Genomic DNA, 10,033 nt, shown 5'->3' with positions numbered 1-10,033 from the left:
ATGAGCAAGTTGAGACTCCTGGATGGAGGTTCGGGCAAAGGTAATGGTGGATTTTGAATGATTGGCTAACATCTCGGTAGCTGCCGAGAAAAGTGAGAGAATTTTGGAGAAAGAACGAGAGTCCCGAATACTACCATCAAGAAAAATGAGAACATCATCCACAAATAGGAGGTGGGTAAGAAAGCAGGCATCAGATATCTTAAGACCACAAAGATTACCATCCCGCTTAGCCGAAGCAATCAAGCGACTAAGTCCATCCATGACAATCAAAAATAGGAGGGGAGAGAGAGGGCAGCCTTGTCTAAGCCCCCTCTCGGAGTGAAAGAAATGAGAAGTTGAACCATTAATGAGGACACTGAAGGTAGGGGAGGTAATGCAGGCCATAATCCAAGTGATGAAGTTATGGGGAAAGCCCAAATGGATAAGGAGCATCTTAATGTAAAGCCAGCTGACACAGTCAAATGCTTTTGCCAGATCTATCTTAAGAATAATGCCCTTATGGTGTCTGGTCCAGATTGAATGAATAGCTTCTTGGGCCGAGCCAATGGCTTCATGAATCTGACGATGTTCAAGAAAGGCAAATTGCTGGGGGGCAATATGACGGGAGAGGATAGGGCGAAGTTTTTTTGCTATGATCTTGGAGATGATTTTGTATAGACAATTGCACAATGAAATGGGCCTGTAGTCATTGAAAGAGGAAGGGGTGTCAGATTTAGGTATGAGGGCAATAAAAGTCGAATTGATGGCATTGTACAGTGATCCAGACAATCTGCATTCTTCCACAACTTTCAACAGATCTTGTCCCAGAAGGTCATAGAATGCAAGGTAGAATTTTATGGTCCAGCCATCCGGTCTCGAGCTCTTGTCCTTCTTGAACCATTTTAACGTACCTTCGAGTTCTCCAGTAATCACAGGTGCATATAGCTCTTTAGTCTCATCCTCATTGACAAATATGGGGAAATGTCCGGCCACATTGATGATATCAACCATATTTGAACCAGGTGGGCTTTTTTATAGATTCCTGAAATGAGTAGAGCCGAGATGGGAGAAAATATTGAAAGAATCAGCAACTCCTCCCTCTGGTAGAGGTAAATTCCAAATGGTGTTTGATACCTTTCTACCTTTTGCATAATTCTAAACCTAGTATTGTCATCCCCTGCTTTCAACCATATGGCCCTACTCCTAAGTCTCAGGGATTCCTCTCTTGCCTTCAGGATCTGAGCCTTCTGGTTCTTGAGCTCAATCATATGTGATTTGTCTTTTGTTGTGATAAACCCTAGGCTTCACTCGTCGAGCAGAGAACTCAGCTTGGATTCAATGTGTGATAGAAGCGAATTCTCCCGCTGATGCTTCTCTCTTGCCCAATTAATAGAAAGATGCTTGAGCTTGGACAAGTTATTATAGAAACCTTTATCCAAGGAATCAAATCTATCAATCGGGTTGGCAGCCTAGAAATCTGAAACCATGTTAATGTAAGCAGGGTCTTGTAACCATACATGGTTAAATTTAAATGGGGCTTTAGGTTTAGGATGAGGGCTCAAAACCTCCAAATAAATGGGGGAGCGATCCAAAATGCCCCCTGTACCAACCCATTGTTTATAGTGATGCAGATGCTGCAAGAGGGGACCCTTCATTAGGAATCTGTCTAATCTTAGAGCAAGTGCGGCTTTGCCCACCCTTCTATTCTACCATGTAGGAAGGTGTTTATTCATGGGGACATCCACGAAGTTGTGATGCTCTAGGAGGTTTGTCATATACCTCGTGATTGAATACACTTGAGCCATAGACCCCCAAGATTCACCAAAACCCAAGGAGAAATTGAGGTCGCCTCCTAGGATGATGTGATTAGGAGAGAAAATCGAGAGATTGAGCAGATGCTGCCAAAAATTCTCCCTCTGTTGACAGGGTCCATAAATGTTTAAAACCCTTAGGTTGGTGCCAAGCTCTGCCCGAGAAAAAATCTAAGCCCATGAATCCGTGGCCTCCCCATGATGCTGAAGCTCTGATGGAGCAGGGATTGTATCCAATGGCAAGGCCACCAGATCTCCCCACAGTGTCCATTGCCAAGTAGATCTATCCCGGGGAAATAGATTTAAGGGAGATGGTAATGTGATCAGCCTCACCTAGGGTTTCTTGAAGCAAGCTAATGTTGATAGGTTCAACCTCAAGGAGTTTGCGCAGGGCTAGTTTCTTGGAGGCACTAGCAATGCCTCTGTGGTTGAAAGATAGACACTCGTGGGGGAACTCTACCCGGGGTGTTCAATGCTCTAAGAACCCTGTCAAGAGTGGATTGACAGTCAGAGGTGACTTCAGCCCCTACACGCTTGATAGCTTTAGAGAGATTAGATTTCCTCCCCCGAGATGTCAGAGAGGCCGAACCGGGTAGAGAGAGTCCTATTCCAGCAAGATGAACTGGAGTACCGCTAGATAGGGTACGGGAACGAATATTATAGTGATGAGATGATGAAACCCTAGAGGAAGATGGAGAGGAGGAGGATGTGGATAACGAATGCAATGAGGGTGCAGTAGTGGCAATAGAGGGAGGGGACGACATAGTGCAATGTGCCACAGAAGTAATAATGGAAGGTGCAACAAATGATGAGCAAAAAGCAATAGAAGAAGTATGAGAGGTCAGAGGAATACCCAAAGCTTTTGCGGCTTTAGCTGCTGCCAGAGACCTGGTGAGTGGCGGCGAGATCGATCTGTGCACATCGTCCACCGTCTTTGGAAGGGGATTGCTGGCTAAAGGTATAGGGCCCGGAGCAAGAGAGCGCTGAATAGCCGACGAGTCAATCTTGGAAGGAGTAGGTGACGCTTTTGGAGGGTCCTCTGTTTTCTTGATGAGAGGGCAATCTTTGAAGATATGTCCCACCTTGTGACATCCCTGACAACGGAAGGGAACCCCTTCATAATCCAAGATCTGGAGCCTGGTGAATTTCCCCCATTGTAGTGTAATTTTCTCCTCCAATCCCTCACGAGTGTCCAAATAGACCAAAATGCGGGCGATGGTTCTATTCTTTGATTGCACAAAAGTTCGATCATGGTCCAGATAGGTGCCAAGGGCATTCCCGATTCTGATGAAAACCTCCTCGCACCAGTACTGTAGAGGGAGCCTTGGAAAGTGCACCCAGAGGGTTCCAACCCCAATTTGCTCTCTCTCAGGGTCGAATAGGGGGCTCCATCTCTTGAGGAGAATTGGAGCCATCTCAATGTGCCAATACCTTGCGAGGACTAAATCCGTATAATTTTCTTTAGCAACATGTAGGGAAAACCAACCCCTGGGAAGAACCTGCACCTCAGGCAGTTCCTTTATCATTCCACCACAAATCTCCTTGACCCATAGGATAAGTCTGGTTGCCAAATAAGCACTGCCGCGAACATGCCCAACTAGTACTGTGCTAGACATATATGCCGCTTCCCCAATTGTCGAGGTCTCGCCGAAACGAATGGTGATATCCTTGGAAGTCGCCTTCACACACTTAGTCTTTCGCTTCCCAATACGAGGTGCAGAAGGGTGATCCGCCAATGGATCATGGGAACCTTACAAAGGGATGTTTTTTGCAGACTTTGCCTTGACCGTAGGGGTCTCAAAGTAGCCTGACAGTGAGAGAGCAAAAGAGGGAGGGTTTGGTGCCTCGGTGGTGTGGATGTCTTCAAGCGGCGCGGTGAAGAAAGTCGAAATGGACGGATGGGGGTCGAAAGAGGGTGATGGAGGTGTGTTCGTGGTCAAAATGTGCAGAGTTCCAGGTGATAAAGGAGGACAATCCAACGCAGGAGATTCAATTGAGAGTGACCCGATGAACAAAGGAGCAAAACGGTGCCCCGGAAAGGAAACCACTGACGACAAAATAGGCAAAGTAGGGTCAGACAGGGAATAAGGCCATATGCCAGCGTAGTGAAGCTAGGGTTTCCGAAAATGACATGGTCAGGGTAGGGGTCCTCAGAAAAATCGAGCTCCTCGACTTCCATCGTATCCCCCATGATGCAAGCAGTAACTGACAGCATAAAGTGATGGACAAGGCTGGAACATAAACGATGAGCGAAATCTATTGGCCGACGGTACACTGCTCCAATTGTCTGCAAAGAGCTGCAGTAAAACCCTAGGGTTTTACCCTAAACCCTTACGGAAAACTCCTATAATCATCATCCTCCTTCTCGTCGTGTCCTTTCATATATATATATATATATAAAGAATTTATGGTAAGTATTATGTTTTTATTCACTAATTCTATACATATATTATGAAACGTAATGATTTTATAGAGTTTATTACAAGTATCGTGTTTTTATATGTTTATAAACTAAATTTAAATAAATTGCACTTAAAAGTGTACCCTATATTATAGTGCACTTTTCAACCTACTATCATCGTCAAACACTGAAACTGATTAAGGTAATATATATATATATATATATATATATATATCTAAAGAATTTATGGTAAGTATTTATGTTTTTATTCACTAATTCTAAACATAAAATTATGAAATGTAATGATTTTATAGAGTTTATTACAAGTATCCTGTTTTTATATGTTTAGAAACTAAATTTAAATAAATTGCACTTAAAAATGTACCCTATATTATAGTGCACTTTTCAACCTACAACCATGGTCAAACACTGAAACATTTTGACATATTAAGGTAATTTCCAAATACTAACATTGGTCATATGTTTATAAGCTAAATTTAAACAAATTGCACTTAAAAATGTACCCTATATTATAGTGCACTTTTCAACCTACCGCCATGGTCAAAGCCTGAAACTGTCATTTTGACATATTAAGGTAATTTCCAAATACTAACGTTGGTCAGCCAACCATCATCTAGGGCTCTTCCTTAAAAGAAAGACAAATACAACTATTGGCTTATCTTTCTAGAGATTCATTCATTTAAACTGTGCCACTCTAATGTCCATAATACATACAATGTAAACAACCTCAGAGAAATTGTTTAACATCTATATTTGGAGGAGTAAAATAATAGACCACATTTTACTTACATTTATGTTGAAATAATAATGTAATCCTATGTAATAATATATTTATAAATGATATAATGTTTATGTTTTTATTTTAATTATTAGAAAATTGAACTTCATGAAAAGAGAAAAATATAGTATAATTTTTTTTTATTTAAAAAAAAAATTGTTTTGACACAACCTATATATTTTTATTTTTATTTTTTTAATAGAAATTTGTAACACAATTTTTGATGGTATGATAATTTAATTATAATTTTTAGTTAACTAAATTACATTTTTAAGGTACAAATAAATTTAAATCCAAAAGAATTGAAAATTTTGAATGGTAAAAACTATATAACTTAAATTTACAATTTCAACAAATTCTTACTAAAATTTAGACAAAATTAATTCAAAAATATATCCAAAATAAATAAAAGATAGAAAACATACATATAAAATATTATAGTGAAAGAAAATGCACAAATGACAACATGAAACATAAACTTCGAAAAATATGTTAGGTTTTAAATTTATGTATTTAATAACCATTTAAAAAGTACTTAATTTTCATATAATAACAAAAAATTAAATCCAACATAATTAAGAATTTTGCTAAAATTAAAAACAATGTTGTTTTGGGCTTTAATTTATAAAATTAAGAACAATACCTACATCACATATATTCACATTCCAAAGTTTCATAACTATTTATTCAATTTGTATTAGATCACTATTTCTTAGATTTTATGGTTAATAACCCAATAACCATTTAATAGTTAGTCGACGAATATTTATGAACAATTAAATAACTTTTTTCTTCCTCTTCCTAATCTCTTATTTTCCATTTTAACTTCTTTTTCTTCCAATTTTAGTTTAGGGTTCTCCATACACTTTTATATGCTTCCATTCTGCCAAACCTTTATAATTTTTTACTTTAATTGAATTATATTTAAACAAAGCCACAGGTACTCGCTACTATGCAGCTTGTTGGAATTGGAAGCTTGTTGCTATGTAGCTTATTGGAATTGGAAGTTGGCGTTGATTAAATAATAAAAGATATGTTACAATTGCTTTTTACTTTGAAGTATAAGTATTTGGAGTAAATTGATAGTATTTCTTTATTGTTTTTATTTTTTAATATAAATTATTTATTTATTTATGTAAATATATTTGGAGATAAGATTTAATTTCATAAGCTAATAATAATATTATTTTTTATCTACTTTTAAATGCAAAATTATTTTTCTTAAATATTTAGAAATATTAAAAAGAGATTAAATCACAAATTATTAGATATTTAAACATCAATTTTAAAATAACTCATACATGTATATTCACCTTAGTCAATGTTTTGTATCTTTTTACTCCTTTATAGATTGAAGACTTTTTTTTTTTTTAATTACAAATTAGTCATGTAATACATCCCATCTATGTATTTTTATTTCTTTAAATGCAATTAGAAATAAGTAATTGGATTTTCATAATCATTATAGACTATGAATATAACATTTATTAACAATCAAAGATGACAATACTCAACAACATTAAGGATGTAAATCCTTTTTGACTTGACCTTGATGTAAATTAGGGAAGGAAAATTGTTCTTCTTTTACCAAAAGGATATTAATGCTAGATTATGTCAAAGATGGCGATAATCAACAACATTAAGGATGTAAATTCTTGTTGCCGTGACCTTGATGTAAATTAGGAAAGGAAAATTGTTCTTCTTTTACCAAAAGGATATTAATCCTAGATTATGTGAATATGAAATTACATCATCATGGCAAGTCAGTGATAAGGATAAATACACTCATGTGCTAGTTCATTTTTTACTTGCAGATATCTATCTCTCTATCTTGTTTATTCAAAATAAAATCCAATTGGAAAATATATTGCATCAACATGTGTAGAGTTTTCTTAAGTTTTTCTTCAAAGTTGAACTAGTGAAATGAAATCAATATTTAAGATCGTCATTCTAAATTTTTTGAAGAGAATGGGCCTATTGAGCTTAGACCAACCAAAACTAAAGATGAACACTTTGTATTTTTATAAAAAGGTGTTGATTATTAATTGTTTCGGAATTTACTTTATAAGTCAATATTTCAAAGATGAACTCATGAAAGGAAATCAATATTTAAGATCGTCATTCTAAATTGTGAATAGAATGGGCTTATTGAGCTTAGGCCAGCCAAAACTAAATATGAACAATTTGTATTTTCATAAAAAAGGTGTTGATTATTAGTTGTTTAAATCAATATGAAGGGGGGATATATAGAAAAAATGAATATTTTTATTTAGTTTTTGGGAGTCATTTAGAATAAAGTTACAGTAAAATAAATATTGTCAACTCAAATTTAAAGTATAATGTTTAAATCTTCATGGTTTGTTAAGAGCTTTGCCTTACGATATCACAATATTACATGTACAAAATTGTTTCTTTCTCCTTGCTTGCAATGCAAGCAAAGACACTTTTCGTTTATATTTTTCCATATTCTTTTTTTATTGCTCACTTGAATTGAAAGCATGGAGATTGTCTCTTGAAAGTATTGTTGTTTTTTAGGTGATAATTGGTTTGGGATCATAATAATAAAATCTCAGTTTGTGGGCTAGATAGTACTTAATCTTCATCCAATAATAAATGTGCAATATCATGTTTTTTTTCCTCAATAGTGCCACATTGAAGTCGTGGAGAAATAAGGGAGGCTACTTCACATTTTTGAGGCTTGAGATTTTCTAGTGTTGTGGAAACATCTAGTCTGTGGGAAGGAGGAGATTCATTTGGATGTATTTTCATGAATAATTATGTTATATGGCAAAACCTATTTTTCCTCACAATCAAATTTTAATTTATACTTATTAAACACAAAAGAAATACGAGAAACATATCAAAGAAATCTATTTTATCTTGATATCATCATAAAGCTATTTAAAAAAAGGATATAGGTTTTTAGTTTTTCTCACAACAAAGGTGATTTTGCATAGAATTAAATAAAAAATAATATATAGTTGTACTGGATACCACTAAATAGATGAAATTCAAGCATAGCAACAATGCTGAATTTTCATTTTTTATTCCACTAACTATATTGTTCCATTATTGAAGAGAAATGCATACACTGCAATTTTGCATTATTCAATAGAATTAGACATGTACATAAGGTTTATGTTATTTAAGAGATACATATATAATAAATTTAAATTATTCAAGAGAATTATATATGTAGGTATATTTAGGACAACTATAAATTCCCCATGGAGGATCTCAAAGTCAGGCATGACTAAGAATAAAGCCTAATTTTGTACACTACACAAGAATGGAAGCCCTTTTAATGATCCCTACATTGACTCACAAAAACATCAAACTCTTAATGTCCGTCGCAAAGAATATTTTCCTTTTTGTTAATTCACAAAATAAAACATATATACTGTCTAAATCCTAGGGTGGGTGAAAACCCCAAGGAGAGCCACCCAACTCAACATAAGCATCCAATAAATCTCCTTAATCTAATTTTATAAAGGAATCACACCTTTATGCAAGACCTCAACATATCTCTACTAATTTCCTTACCTCATCTGTCTTTCCCGATTTAAGGCAGAGCTAGTCTTATTAGCCAACATCTTGTCTAGAAAAATATAAAACTTTTTAATCTTAGAATGCACACAATCCAATTCATGGAGAATAGTAGAGGAGGAAGCCAAGGACGCCTTCTTATCAATTTCTTCCTTCACTTCACAGTTTGAGCATTGAAGAAGCCCAAGAAGGGTAACTATTGGTCGAATGTAGGTTGGGTAGAGGCATTCTTTTGGCTACTAGGGTAGAAACTACAATCCCACGAGAAAAAAATAGTGGCCATCTTTCCTCCATACATGGAAGGTAACAACGAATTGGCTTTGGACCCACGAGAGATAATGGTGAGGTTAACTTCTCCTCCATTCTTATAAGCTATAGTTTCACTTTTCCATCTTGGATCTTTGTTTCCCTTGTCTACCAAGCTCTTTGTCCTTCTTCTTTATGGCTTCGATGCATTCATAGAGAATGTTTTTTTCCCTGATCAAGTTTTTTCATTCATGTTGCCCTTATTACTGAAGCAGTGAATGGCGAGTTGCGCCATCATCTAGTATTGCTCCACACCTGTGAAGCTCTCCTTGATGATATTACATACGTCTGGGAATTTAACGCTATCATCTAGATAATCAATACGCCCAAGGTATGTTTCATCCATGTTTCCTAGTATTTCACCAATTTTTTGAATAACATTAGAAAAAGTGATCTCCTTGGCTTTTTGATATGGATTGTCTAAGTGGGCATGAGCCATCATTCCAAGAATGAGGACAAGTACTTATTTGTTGATTTATGTAAACATATTACAAACTTCTCGTAGTTTTGATTTTCTATTTGACTAAATTATATTAATCTCAATGCTCGATTTTTATAATAAAATGAGCTACATGAATCTATGTATTTGATGCCTTATTGATTCCAATGTTGAATAGAGTGAATTTCACTATATATTTCAATTCTCATCGATTTCTTCTTTAGGATCACAAATTGAACAAAAAATTTCATAATAAAACCTATAACGTACATATATTATGTATAATATCTTGAAAAAGAAAATCAACTCCTAGTTTTATAATTAAATGCTTTGGTAAGATATTAATCTGTTTTTAAAAGAACAATTAATTAACCCCAAAGAGTTACATCTTGAAATATTTGTTTGTTCCTGTGGTCATTTCTTTTGCATTCTATGTCTTATCAAGAAATGTGCAAGCCTCTTCACTTCCCCAAGTGTTATTAATTCCTATAAACTTTAATAAGATATGTTGGTAATTAAATCTCTTGCAAATACCGCCCATCCCTATTGAATCAATAACAAGTCAAAGTAGAGTGATCTATGAAATGTTGGCACAAGGGTTTAAGTGGTCAATGAAAGTACAATGTGTATCAAAGGGCACTATGTCCATGGGCCATGGCGTGGTGGTCGTGGTATTATTGGGTGGCCCTGTGGATGTTGCTGGTAGCGGTGTAGTTTAGGGTGGTTCTGTATATGTGGGATTTTCACTATGT

At 35.5% G+C, this 10,033-nt stretch overlaps 1 pseudogene; it reads right to left on the bottom strand.

Moving 5' to 3' along the window:
• Positions 1-8,394: 8,394 nt before the first annotated feature.
• Positions 8,395-9,281, bottom strand: LOC149216018 (protein BPS1, chloroplastic-like; annotated as a pseudogene).
• Positions 9,282-10,033: the final 752 nt, after the last annotated feature.

Source organism: Pinus tabuliformis, chromosome 1_1, assembly GCF_031772625.1.
Source record: "Pinus tabuliformis cultivar Carrire ecotype Pingquan chromosome 1_1, CPIR1, whole genome shotgun sequence".
In the NCBI taxonomy this organism is placed as follows: domain Eukaryota; kingdom Viridiplantae; phylum Streptophyta; class Pinopsida; order Pinales; family Pinaceae; genus Pinus; species Pinus tabuliformis.
This window is presented reverse-complemented; position numbering and strand designations above follow the sequence as displayed.